Here is a 15,155-nt window from a genome sequence, read left to right on the forward strand (position 1 = left end):
TGATTGAAATAATTTTAGTTTTGTCCTTTAAATGTGTATAAATTTGATCCGAAGAAATGTAACTTTTCGTTCAGCAAAAGGAAATTTACAATGTTACATTTGTTCGGATCAAATTGCTGCACATTTAAAGGATAAAGCTAAAATTCTTAAAATCAATTATTAATCACAATACACCACTCCCTTAAACTGACTGAGAATATTGGGAATTAAATCAATGGCTTTCACAAAAATCCTATGAAATATTTCATATAGAATAATTTTTATCTCGATAAAGAAGTAAAAACGAGCAAAATTGTATTTAACTTGTTTGTTTGAAATATTTCAAAGAATAAGCCCCTGAAATTAATCACATTACGCACGGGTCATCCTGTATAGATACAACGTATAAATAAAATTAGAACTTAACCAATTCCCCTGAACCCTTATTATACAACTGTAATGGCTTGGTGGTTCGCGATTGCTGTGCTCCTCTTCAGATGCTCATCTAGTCTGGCCTTGCTCCGGCGCAACAAATGCATAGCCTGCCGACCATTGCATTAGGCTATTGCTCCGTTGCATCATCACTAATGACAGGCAAAATACGGAATTTCGTATTATAAGCCATGCCTGCTAGCGGTACAGGAACAAGGATTTTCACGATTCGCGAGATGTAGAATCATTTTAGCGCTCAAACTTTTCATATTCAATTATGTTTTTGTTAAACGTTTATATTTTGTAAAAATCGTCATTTTTTCCCATGTTTTGTACAATTTTTTTCCTGCCCCCAATATTTCTGTAACTATCAATGGGGCGTGGGGATTTTCAGACGTTATAAGGAGACAATAGAGATGTTTTGCAGGATACACTTTAAAAACTCAAACCACGCATTTGACCAACATTCTGTGATCCCCAAGTGCAAATGAAATGTCCAAATTCCCATTTAAAGTCATCAAACTCGTAATGAATTTGAGTAGCCAAAACAAAATGAGTGTTCTTATTCCACCTTTGCTCATTCTTTCAAATCCAATGAAAGTCTTTTCAGTGTTGCCATGTATACTTTGATACGTATAAATTAATATTTTAACCTCGAATTATGCTGTCTACTTAACTTCTCCTTTTTTTTTTTTTTCTTTTGCAACGTCATGGGTTTTTCGTCCTACAAAATAATATTAACTGACAAAAGGTTTAATCTTTTGCCAGAAAATGTAGGAAAGTCACTTGTGTTATATTATAACAAGTGTTGAGTCTAGCTAAAGTAAGAATTCTATAACTACCAATGGATCATGGGCTTTTCAGACGTTATAAGGAGACATTAGAGATGTTTTGCAGGATACACTTTAAAAATTCAAACCACGCATTTCACCAACATTCTGAGATCCCCAAGTGGAAATGAAATCTCCAAATTTCCATTCAAAGCCATTAATTTTGTAATGCATTTGAGAAGCCAAAACAAAATGAGTGATTTCTATTCCATCCTTGCTCATTCTTTCGAATCCAATGACAATTTTTTCAGTGTTGCCATGTATATTTTGATACGTATAAATTAATATTTCACCTCGAATTTTGCTGTCTACTTAACTTTTCCTTTTTTTGCAACGTCATGTGTTTTTCGTCCTACAAAATAATATTAACTGACAAAAGGTTTAATCTTTTGCCAGAACATGTAGGAGAGTCACTTGTGTTATATTGTAACAAGTGTCGAGTCCAGCTAATGTAAGAACTATTTTCCTTTTTGTTCTCTTCAGTGTATTACTATGATAAGTGCATGTTTACCTTGCCATATTATGTTGCCTTTTATTACTTTATTAATCAATAATATAATATTTTATTAGCTAATTTTAGTTGCTTCTACAAAACTTGTGTTTACAGTCATTTTTTTTTTTCCCCAAAATCTTCTTGCTTCAAAACGTAATTAATTTTAATTCACTGTCTAACTAACAGTTGAATATATTGCCGAAAGTTAATTGGATAATGAAATGATTAAATATAGCAATTAAAACTTACTTAACCCTTTGAAGCACAAATTAATTTTTTATGTTTTCCATATCATGGATCATACCAAAGCTTCAATCATTTTTTTTCAAAATTTTTAACTCTGCACACAATTTCAAAACACAGATGGCACTTCTATGTATACTCAAGAGATGGTTTCTTGGTGGAATATCCGTGCCATAAAATTTAGAAAGAAAGAAAACGGTGGTTCTTCTGAACAACCACTATGCAACTACCTTCTCTCTATTCCTCTGCACAGAACATCCTTCTACTCATCATCTTTCAGCATATCTATTCCACGCCTCTGGAATTCTCTCCCTGACCACGTCAGAGACTGTCGGACAATATCAAAATTCAAATTTAAATTAAAAAATCATATTCTAGTTCGTGGAATTGTTTGTTGAACACATGTCAGGTTGCGCAACTTCACCTTAACCCATGACATATAGTAAATATTGTAACTATGCTGTTGTAAAATTGAAAATTAATATGTAATATATTTATTATTATTATTATTATTATTATTATTATTATTGTCAGTTATCAATATCATCATTGCTATCTCTGTTTTCTTTCTTTTCGTTATATTAGCTCGATGAGAGCACTATAATGTACTTTTGACTCTGTTGACCCTCTATAGGGCTTTAACTTAAGTTGTATCATTTTCATTAGTGTTTGTATTTCTTTTTTGTATTTATATGTGCTATCTGGTAGGATGGAAGAGAAGGCCTTATGGCCTTAATCCTGTCAGATTAAATAAATTATTATTATTAAATTATTATTATTATGCTGCAAAGGGTTAGACATTAAATTTTTATCGAAATTAATTCATTCACATTAATGGTATTTAAAAACAAGGTAACTTTAGAGTATTAATGAAATTAGCATTTATAAAACCACATTACTTTGTCTTTTATTAATTTATTAATGAATGCAGTAATATTACATTAATTAATTTTAGTTTCAAGATATTTGGGCTTCCGCTGAAACGATGCAGCGAGACAGTAACAGGCCATAAGGCTTAATACGTGATAGGAAGAAGAAGAATTTTAGTTTCCTCTATACGCTTTATGATTACAATCTTTTTCGATATTTTCGATATTGCTTTAAAATGTAATTAAATTCAATTCATTGTTTAACGACAGTTAAATATAGTCTAAATTCTATTTTATAATGAAATATATAAATATAGCAAATAGCTTAGATGAACATCGACAGTTAATCGAAATTAATAAGTAATTCATCCTGATAACAATGGAAACACAAGGCGTATTTACAGTATGAATGGAATTAGTCGCAATTAATTTGTATTTTATTAATTCATTAATGATTAACAATATTTTGTTAACTAATTTTGGTTGCTTCTAAAATGTTATGCCTACAACCTCCTTTCATATTTTCGAAATTATTATGCTTAAAAAGGTAGTTAATTACAATTAATTGTCTAACAACAGTGTATAGTTTGTTTTGTATTGAATTAGGTAAACACAATAATTAATTATTATTGAAACTTAAAATATACCTTAAAACGTAAATTTTATTTTTATTAAAATAGAGATGAAGTTTCAATAATATTTTCTTGCCTTTTAATTTCAATAACTGAATAAAATTGATATTGTTTAATAACATTTACCTACACTATTAAAATATAAACATTTTACATGTCTTACACTTAATTCAATAGCGTTTGAAGAAACAGAATTAACTGTAATTAAAATTCGAACAAAATTGAAGATAACAGTTATTCGAAATAAAGGAATTTGCATCTTTCTAATACCTTTCCCAAACACTGAAGAACCATCAGGAGACTAACATCCACACACCTTGAATAACACTCTTTTAAAATGTTAACTGTTATGATTGCTATTTTCTAATTAAAATCATTATTTATGTTTATAGGACGGAACGGCTTAACATCAAATAGCAGTCCGCGAATTTGGTGAGTGTGAGTATATCACTGTTATATTTCGAATTAAATGTGTTTATTCTGAATATTTTAAATTGAATATGTATGAAATAACAGAGTTTTTATTTCAGTATGAAAGAATACCGTAAATGAAAATAGAACAGCATATGAAAGTATTTAGACATGTATTTACTTCCGGTTAAGAATTAATATTACATACTTCATTTCCATCTCGATTCAGTAACTGCGAAATGAAATGTAAGTAATAAAATACATAATTTTAAATGTAATATGTTTTGACACAGAAATACAAATTATAACTTTATTGATTTGTGATATAACCCACCCAATATTCTGAATATATTTATACGATATATATTTCATGTTTAAGTTTACTTATATTATTTATAACCTTAACAAAGATAAATAAATTTTTTCCTTCTAATAACAAAATGCAACATAATCGGAAAGTTTCCACGATGCTAGATATATTATAGAAATTAATGTAACTTACAGATTAAATAAACGCATGGCGACCATGTTTAAATAATCGTAGACTGGAATTCACAAACTATGTTAGCTTAGAGGACATGAATTAAGATCAGTGGGTAAATGGAATGCGTCACATTTTTTAAATTACTGAATTGGATTATAGTATTTATCTGACGACGAGAAATAATATTATATTAAATCGATGTGTTATTTGTAACGGCAGTGATATTTTTAACTGCCTTTGGAAACGCAATATTGATTTTTACAATATCAATGGGATACACACATGGTCCAGTAGTTGACTTTCAGTGTTAAGTAAAAGCAGTACGGTATTAATCTATTTCCGCTTAGTGGTTCTTTCACTTTGGAATGTTACATATGTTTCTACAGACATGTATGACAATTTCCTCAAGTAAAGTTGGTAACATTTACTATTAAGGATTTTGTGGTACTTACAGCTCTATATTCCGGGTAAAGATTAAACAGTCAGACAACATCTATTTTCAGATATTGAATAAGGAATCTCGAAAAATCGTGTGATGTTGGTTAAGAACTATCTCTTTTCAAAATTATGATTTTGTTTACATTGAAAGAAATTTATAAGGTTTATTTTTTAGGTTTATTTTTTATATTTGTGTCACACCTATAAGCTATTGTTCGTATATGAATTTTATGAAACGAAAGACATATTTAGTGCAGAGTTACACTTGTATTAAAGCTGAATGTAAAAACTAAAATTTGTCATTGATTGTAAATCAGTTATACATAAAAATCTTCAAGTTAATATGTTCAAATTCATGATAAAAGTTGTGGAAAAAATTCGGAGTGTTTCTATTGTATTGGGAAGCTCGAAAAGTTCGACAACTTAATAAATTACTTATACCTCAAATAATTTCGTCGCTTACTGATATAATTATGAAAATAACAATATTATGTTACTTTAAAAGAACAATGGCAGTCATACGAGGTAACGACAGAACTTAACTTCTAACATTTAACATACATTTATCGTTTCCTGACATTATTCTTACGTTATTTTATTATATTATGATGAGTTTGCTTTGAAATCTGCTGTGAATTTAGGAATTAAATATACTTATAAGAAAATACAGGACATAAAATATTTAATTCCGTTTCAGTTACTAACCTTAACCTGTAGTGTGGAACAATGCTGTAATTCAATAGGAGAACCAACAATCCAGTAAAAAAACACCTGAATGAGGTTCCTTCACCCGTACATCTATTTCTCCATTATACACATCCCATGGGATATAGATTTTTTTTATATAACCATCATATTCTTTCTTAGAACACCACAACTGGCAACGTTACAATATGGCCGTCTCTTCTGAACTATCAAGAGAGCACTCTAGTGGTGGTTCGATGTAACTACTCCACCCCCGTCTCTCATCCCCCTCGGTTACCATAGTAAGCTTTGGGGGGTATTGATTTCCCTTGACTAGTAGGCAAACCCGCCTTGCACGATGAGATTTTGAGTGTAGTCCTGTCCATCTTATAAGATAGGCCTAACAAGGGTTTAGACCGAACCCCCACTGGGTCATTAAATTGATATGTTCAGTACTCCGGGAATCTTTACAACCCGAAACACCCTCAATTGCTGGACATCCTGAGGACTGCTAGTTCTTCAATAATTAAGTGGAACCTGGGGAGAGTACGCTATAACCATGTTTATAGTATTTAGAATTCCTTGGTCTCGTGTGTGCTGGATCGCTAGAGAGAGATACTTAATCAGTTCATTTGACACCAAGTTAGATGTTCTTGTCATGAGAAGAGAAGCAGAATTTTTTAAAACTGTATATTTATTTTTTTATTTATTTTGCTAATAATTGTAACATAAAAATATAATATACAAAGATACAATTTTAGCTCACACCTGAAAGAGAAGAACTCGTGCTCAGGGGCGGATTCCTGAATTTAAATTAAGAAGTATGTAATACAATTTGTTTTATGTCTACTTCACAATAAGAATATATAAATTTAAATTTACAATTTTTCATTATTTATAAAATTCATACCTAACTTTTTAAATTTAATACTAGAGCTATTAGAATTGACAAAATTAGGATATTTAAATATAAATTTGTTATATATTCTTGGGCCTAAATTACTACTATGATTAAATATTATAACAGTGTTGCATTTCGGTTCAAACTATCTTAAAGAATTCATATCTTTTGTTTCATAACTATGAGAATAAAATTCAAAGTTATTTCGATTTTTATGTATGAATTTTATTAATGCAATATAATAAATTTGTCTTGTTTTAAGAACCTTAAAGTCTAAAAACAATTTTTGAGATGGAAAATCAATCGGTTTATAAATACATATTTTAATAATTTTCTTGTGTAATAAATAAAGTGAATTAAAATTGGTTTCAAATAAGCTACCCCATCCTGTAATTCCATACATAATTGCCGATTGAAAAAAATGTTAAGTATATTGTGCGTAATAAAGTTATTGACAAGTAATTCCTCAATAAAACAAAATAATATATTATTTTACGTAATTTATTACAAAGGTAATTAATATGTTGGTTCCATTTTAAATGATTGTCGAAAAATACGTTTAAATTCAGTCTTACGATATTCTAGTCTACCACATGATATTTCTATTCAAAACGTATCCCTTATGAAATTAATGATGCACAAGTATAGATTTTCTCTAAAATGAAATTTTATTCCGTCAGCTTCATTGAAACATTGTCTTCCTTTATAATATTATCATGTTTCGTTTGCCATATAAATCATAATGTATCAAAACGTCATTCGTCCGTCCGTCCATCCGTTCATCCGTCAATCCATCCATACCAAGGGGCAGGTGTTTCACTGCAAATCCAGCATTCTTCAATCTTCCATATTTTCCGCCTTCCTCTTAGTCTTTGGATACAATCCACATAATTAAAGTTGTCTGTCATCTGATTTCTTCTGCCCCGAACTCTTTTCCCGTTCACCATTCCTTCCAGTGCATCCTTCAGTAGGCAGTCTATTCTTAGCCAGTGATCACACAGTTTCTTTTTCTTTTCCTGATCAGATTCAGCATCATTATTTCTACACCCACTTTTTCTAACACAGTTTAATTTCTTATTTCTTCTGTCCATTTCACATCCTCCATTCTTTTTCATATCCACATTTCAAATGCTTCTAGTCGCTTCTTCCAAGTTTCTGCACCATAGAATGCCACACTCCACAAAAGGCACTTCACTAGTCTCTTATTTATTTTCCAAAGGTCCGCAGAAGATGCTTCTTTCTCTATTAAAACCTTTTTTTTTTTGTCATTGATATACTCCTTTTGACTTCTTGCAGCAGCTAATGTTACTACTTACACCACACCTAAATTATTTGAAGTTACTCACTTGGCCCACTGTCTCATTTCGAATACACACGTTTACCTTCTTCATTTTTTATTTTCGAATAATATATGTTCTCTCACAAAATAAACGCTATATCGTGTTATATGTCACAAACTATGTAATTTACTTTATTGTATAAAATATATCGTGAAGGTAAATAGCTTCTCTCCTCATAAAATGCTAAAACAAACCACCACTGCCATCACAATAATATTAATAATAATAATAATAATAATAATAATAATAATAGTAGTAGTAAACTACAAGAGCATATCGTTTGGACTATAGATCGTCTTAAGATTTCTTTTGTAATGTATTTATTAGAGATGAACAAAACTAACTGCCGCTCTCGCTCGCTGTGTTCGTTGCATTTGTCTCGTCATTCTTGTGCGCTTCGAGTCTCGCTCATCATTCTCGAAATAGCATTTGGTCGACGTGGAAATATTTCGAAACTTTGAATAACATACATTATTGAAATAAATAACATTATAAATGTTTAAATGAGACAAAAAGACAAAACAGAACAGTATCTTAGTTATCAAAATGTTCTGGATTTATTATATGATATTGCCTATGGTTATATAAATAGAAAAAAAAGTTCTCAAATAAATTTGCATTTCTAAGAAACATAAAACAAAACGTTAATATCTTTCTACTTGAGATTGCACTCTAACATATGAAAAGATAATTCCTAGCCTTTTAATAAGGACCTAGTAATTAAATAATAGCTGGGGAACTGATTATTATACACTGAAAGGTAAAGATGATGTTTCAAAGAGGCTACTTGATTGTTTATACATAGCCTATGTAACAGTTGCCAAAGTACATAAAAGTTCAGTCGGGTATAAACAACTGTGGCGATTCAAGGTTGCTTGACGTTCGGGACTTCGGGAGTGATCAATCTCGACATCTCGAAACACTCACAAGCAGTCTTTACGTCAACGACGCGAAGTACAACATTGTTGTGCGGGTTTCCGGCTTTGCGGGCGCTGTTAGTCTTGCTTTCTCGATCGTTGTTCATCTCTAGTATTTATCCTTTCCAGCTTTCTGTGGTCTCTACTCTTATCTCTTTTCCAGTTAATGGAGTTCTTTTATTATCTGTCTCAGCATACCCTCTTCAATCATTCCTTCATTGCTAGGACGTGATCGTACCATATACTGTAACGTTTTTCTTTTATGATTATGTCTATATGAATAATTTATTTTTTCTCGGATACATTTGATAGTTGCTTATTTTCCTAGACTTCCAAGGCATCTTAACTATATAATATTGTTCACATTTAATATTTTTGAGTTTATTATTATTAATTTATAATTACATCATTAATTAATTATTATTGTTTGACATATATTCTTGTCTCAAAAGATATCTTTCGATACATTTATTGTTCATTGCTCGTACGACATTCTCGGTTTTTATATATTTTTTGCTTTATTGGGAACGAATCTTTACGAGAACATGGAATTATTTCATCAAACGGCGTAGACTTTAACTATCTTCTGAAAGTTATTTTAAAGTAAGACTTTTCTCCTGAAATAACACTTTTGACTGCTTTCCTTGTTACACAGAGTCCAAACTTCATCGTTTTAGTTGCCAACGTTAGGACTTTGTCTTCTCTGAGAACTTAGCCTGTGTACTTTCATTTCACACAAAGTAGATTGCGACAATACATACGTACAGTCTGCCCCTTAACTTTCTTTATCATAGAATAGTGACATAAAAACTTCATCAGACTATTTTAGCAGGTTAAAATTTTACTGGCCTATAAATCTCTATATATTTTTTTAAATTGCTGTTGATACCTTCGGCAAATTTCAAAAGTTTCAAATCATATCCAGTTTGTAAACGGTCGTTCTTCCAAACGTAAGTGTGTTATTATTCGATTTTATAAGAGCTTTAATATAGCTGCAGGTGGTAGGAAATTACAGTCTGATCTGTTTGGGTATGGATAATATTAATTTATTATAATAAAGCTATTATGATAGTAGGAAACATTTCTTGCTGGTTGTGTTATGATTAAAAGGTGAGAGTTTCCATATATCACAATCAACAATGTATAATCTGAAAGGACAAATGAAAATCGTAATAATTAAAATGGCTATTACAAATCAACAACGGCCACAATGTGTTCTTTGGTATGCTAAATTTGAATGTGTTAAAAGAGTTCAAAGGGAATTTCGACGTGAGTACGGTGTGCGTAATGTACCTAAATACGATTCTATAATGTTGTGGTATCGAACATTTGTAGAAACAAGTTGTGTGTTAAAAAACATGCAGGAGGTCGCAGGCGAAACCCAGTACGAGAAGCAGCTATTTCTTGGCTTGGCACCCAAACTTCCCAGATCTAACTCCTGACTTCTTCATGTGGGGTTTTGTTAAATACATTGTTTATTCACAGAAACGCAGAAGCATTGATGATCTGAGAGTAAAAATTACTCAAACTTTTCAACAAATCACCCCTCTTATGTTACAACGGACATGAGCTGAATTGCATCACCGTTATGAGTTGTGCAGGGTGCGGAATGGGGTCATGTTGAGCTCTGAGGAATCTCCCATCTTTTAGTGTTATATCTTAGATCATATATGTAACAGATAACTCATGGTTATGTTAAAATCTGCAGCACTTTGAAGAGGACAACCGCCAGGATCGCCACCCGTCCGCCGTAAACGAACACGAGTACAGTCGCTAATGCAATTCAAATGGGAATTATGACGTGACTCCTTATGTAACCACTAAATGGCAGTGTAGTAAACCTCACAAAAGTTGTTAACGTCAAAGCCTATAAGGCCGACCTATCTGGGTATATACATCTAGGGTTATATCCTAGATCATATATGTAACAGATAACTCCTCGCTACGTTAAAATCGGAAGCACTTTGAAGAGAACAACCGCCAAGATCGCCACCCGTCCGCCGTAAACGAACACGAGATGGCAGCACAGTCGCTAATGCTATTCAAATGGGTATTATGACGTGACTCCTTATGTAACAACTAGATGGCAGCGTAGTAAACGTGACAAAAGTTGTTAACCTCAAAGCCTATAACCCCGACATATCTGTTACATATATGATTTAGGGTTATATGCACAAAGTTTCAACAAATAAAGTTCAGTAATAAATGTTTTACGGTGTTTTTATTTTATTCATACACAAACGGATCACCCTGTACTTTGATGACAGAATAAATATCAATTTTTTGTTGTCACTTCGGTTCCTGGACTTATCCCCTTGTGGTTTTCGCCTATGTAAGAATGTCAAAGGAAATGTTTACAATACAAATCCGGATAGGCTATTCTGATCAGTCGTAGAAAAACATACGCCTAGAAATTTACTCTGTTACAAGAGAGCGGTGAGTGCTTTTAAACAAAATTACGCATTTTATTTTTATGTTTATTTTTAATGTAAACATATTTAGTTTCAATGATGGGTCTCTTTAGAAGAGATTGTTTTATGATTACCTCATGGGTCGCATGTTGAAAGCGGGTAACGCAACTGTGAGCAGTTAAAAAGTGCCGCTCAGCCAACGGTAAGGTTTTAAATTGGGCGGACTGCATTTCCATTAACCGGACTGAATGCTCCAAGACGAAAACTTCATCATGCCTCTTCAGAAATGTAAATATTCTAGATCCGCATTCAAACACGTTAATGTTGATCGTTACGCATAGCGTATGTGGTTACTAGTAATCAAGTTACTGTGGCATTCGGCTCGTTCGCAGTTCGATTGGCTCAGTTCACGCGGTAACATTCTCTCAATTTTCACTAGATTTGTTACAATGTTGGCAGCTGAAGCCTCAGCTTGAATATGCTCGCTCTCTCCGCAGCAGATCAATGAGTAGAAAGTGCAGAAAACTAGTTATTCAATTACCTGATAGTAAATCTAATGTACATATCAATTAGGGGCTATGTGCCAATGCTAGGCAGTGATGGAATGTATATTTATCCGGTGCTATATTCAATCATTTAACAGCTATATCTGTCTGTTCGGAATGTTATACGGGACCCGATTTCAATTTGCTAATTACTTTGAATGTGTTTACTCTTTTATAAATCTGTGTATTTGTAGGCTATCTTCTTTCTAGAGAGACTGAGTTTATATCCCTTGTGTTCTGCTTGTATTCCCTCATTTCATCGCAACTAGGGAGACAAGGGAGCCAAAAGTTATATTTTCAATGAACCTGCATGGTGGTTCAATGCTATCGCGTTGGACTTATAGGCCAGGGGACCCGAGTTCAAATCCGATGAATTCACCCTCAATTTTTATACATACAGTACATACATATATACATACATACAGTACATACATACATACATACATACATACATACATACATACATACATACATACATACATACGCAAGTGTTCTGCCAATGAACAGGTCTTTCACTGGAAACCCATCATTCTCCAATCTTTTCTATTTTCTGCCTTCCTCTTAGTCTCCGCTTATGATCCACATATCTTAATGTCGTCTATCATGTTTGCAGTTTTTCTTGGGAAGGATAAATGCGTTAGCTTCCCGTTGTTTTCCGCACACCACTCTCTCTTTCGCATTTAAAAGATCCCATGGGGCCCAAGCGTGAAGGTGAGGAGAGTGGATTTGACTAATTGGGCCCTCCGGACTTCACCAAAATTCACCGCAGTTCTATCAGAGTTTTTGACCCGATCAGAGACAGGGAAATTCCAATTAGCTGTTGCCCCAATAATAATAATAATAATAATAATAATAATAATAATAATAATAATAATAATAATAATAATAATAATAATAATACCGGAACTTTTGGGGAGGCCGAGGCATAGATGGGAGGATAATATTAAAATGGATTTGAGGGAGGTAGGATATGATGGTAGAGACTGGATTAATCTTGCTCAGGATAGGGATCAATGGCGGGTTTATGTGAGGGCGGCAATGAACCTCCAGGTTCCTTAAAAGCCAGTAAGTAAGTATAATACCGAAATCAAGCAAGAACATCAGTAACGTGGGTTTTTGTTTACTTTAAAATTATTCAAAATAAACGCGCACGTTTTCAAACTCTTAGGCACTATCTTAAAATTTTAAACTCTTTTGCGGTTTAAAATGACAAATTGACTTACATAAATTTTGTTTCTTAGATATACGGCTATTGGAAAACCTGTATAGTGCATCAAAACTGCCTTAGGAACTCAGTTGGTACAGAGCTGGACGACTCTAAGACTAACACGGACCCAAGTTCAAATCTCGACAGTGACAAATTGGGTATCCGTTTTGTTCATACTTTTCTCACTTTCTTGCCATGTTATCCTATTCTTATAATTATCGCTATAATTTATTTATACAGAAATTTCTCATATGTTTAGTTAGGGGAAGAGATGTACTGCCCCTTTTCTTAAAGTAATGCCTTACTTTAAGCGACCTTATCTCAACATTATCCTTATCTTGTTCTTACAGTCGAAGTCACGTTTCCATTTTATGAAGGAAAGAAACAAGACACTGGTAATACGATCGCTAAATAGTTGCCTTTCTTTTCCGTCGTGTTCAGAAAAATAGATGTCTTACTGGAGTACAAATACTTCCGGTTTGGCTTCATTATAAAAAGAGGAAAAAGGTATATCATCATCTTCAGTTAATAGTGATCACTACCTATCGTAATTAGAGCTAATTTGGTGATTGCTAATAAAGGAACAGCTTAAAATATTATATTGAGGGAAAAATAAACATTACTCTTCTCGTTAAAAAAACACATTTACCCCAGACACATTAATTAAATTAAAGAATGGAAAAGCAAATTTCTGAAGTTTTCTTAAAGACTTATACCAAGGTGGTTGCGTTTCTTCAACCCTTCTTAAATTATATATTAGTATTTTGTTAGAGAAATGGTCGAAAAAATGTAGTGTGATCAGCAGCCCCGTATATGAATAGTGCTATGTTCATGGGCCCGAAAAAAGTTTGTGTTCTCCCGAACTAACTTATGCAAATCTTAGACATTTAGCAGTCAAACTGTACAAAAGTAGCATGTAATAGTTTAATATACTGGTATCTAAAGCAGGTATCTTTTTTAGCAATTTTGTGCCTCTACGAAAAATATCGAAAATTCATTTTCAGATCTATTTTTCTTTTACAAAATTTTTCCGCTCCTACGAATTTGTAGCTCTGAACCCCATGCATAAATACAGGCCTAGTGATAGGTGTGCAAATACCAGAAAAGTTCACACGTTACTGTTTGTTGACGATCAAATAGTATTGGCCAATCATGTTATGAAATATATCACAAATATGCAAATCGAGCTTTCAGGTATAACTCCCTATAAAGTTGATTTGAATAATTTCGAGGGAAAAATTTACAGGAAGTTATACCTGAAAGCTCGATTTGCATAACACACGTCACTGTTCGTTAACAGAAAACTACAATTTAAGTCACCAGAGGGCTGCATTGGAGTTAAATCGCTAGCTTGAACTCGGTCGAGTGTCGCACCCTCGAGTGAGATACGATCGGTCGTGATACGCTCGTAATAAATAGAAGCACAGTACAAGATCATCTCACCGACATGTCTTATCTTGTATGGAAGGCGGCAGATAAGATACACATATGTTTTGCTCACACAGTAAAAATAAGGCTTTATTTTCTGCGTTTATGACAAACGTTTAATGGAACAGTCAATGGAACGTACTAAAACAGGACCATGAAGTTATAAATAAAATAGTATGAAAAACTTCGATATACAGTTATTATTGCTAATTAATAATTATTCAATATTTGATTTACCACATATATAATATGTTAGGTCCATACATAGCGTTACGACTATATACTGCGACAATGTAGAAACGTTTTACAAAATATTATTGATATAGCAGTAGATTAATAACAATATTAGTACAGAGATAACGTCACAGAAAATATAATAAAACGAATAATCATGCTGCACAACTGTTACAGACGCAAAGATTGATACACTAATTATTAGAGATTATTATTATTATTATTATTATTATTATTATTATTATTATTACTAGAAAACTTGATACAGTTCTTGCATTATCGTGATTGTGTTCTCCGTTTATAATAATTACATTTACATCCAATAACATCTATCAGATGTGGCAAAAACAAAATCACTCCTGTGTGGAAAAAAAAACAAAAAAAAAAAAAGACATTTACCTACAACATTTATATTACATTTTAAAGCAAGTTTTGTAGTTGTACTATGGAGAGGTTAGTTAAACACTGTTAAGTTTTGAAATGATAAACATCTATGATGTTACTACACAGTTTATCACTGTAACAAGAACGAATGTCTAACGCTCGGCTTATACCGTTCGAGGATTTATCGCTCGTGACAATTTTACCCATCATGCATGAGCGCTACCTATCGGAATATGCTATGAACTACTTGGCGCTCGAGCGAAAACGTCCCATGCAGACCTCTGGTATGCACT

At 32.5% G+C, this 15,155-nt stretch overlaps 1 protein-coding gene across 6 annotated transcripts in view; it reads right to left on the reverse strand.

Annotated features, from left to right (window-relative positions):
• Positions 1-15,155, reverse strand: part of Rab3 (RAS oncogene family member Rab3) — a 436,095-nt gene that overhangs the window by 163,705 nt on the left and 257,235 nt on the right. The window contains exon 1 of one of the 6 annotated variants that reach the window (XM_069818902.1): positions 5,517-5,705. The exons of the other annotated variants lie outside the window; for them this stretch is intronic. The gene's annotated coding sequence lies outside the window, so the exon portion shown is untranslated. Of the gene's footprint in view, positions 1-5,516; positions 5,706-15,155 lie in introns of those variants that run through there. 6 annotated transcript variants of the gene reach the window in all.

Source organism: Periplaneta americana, chromosome 2 (assembly GCF_040183065.1).
Source record: "Periplaneta americana isolate PAMFEO1 chromosome 2, P.americana_PAMFEO1_priV1, whole genome shotgun sequence".
NCBI classification, from domain to species: domain Eukaryota; kingdom Metazoa; phylum Arthropoda; class Insecta; order Blattodea; family Blattidae; genus Periplaneta; species Periplaneta americana.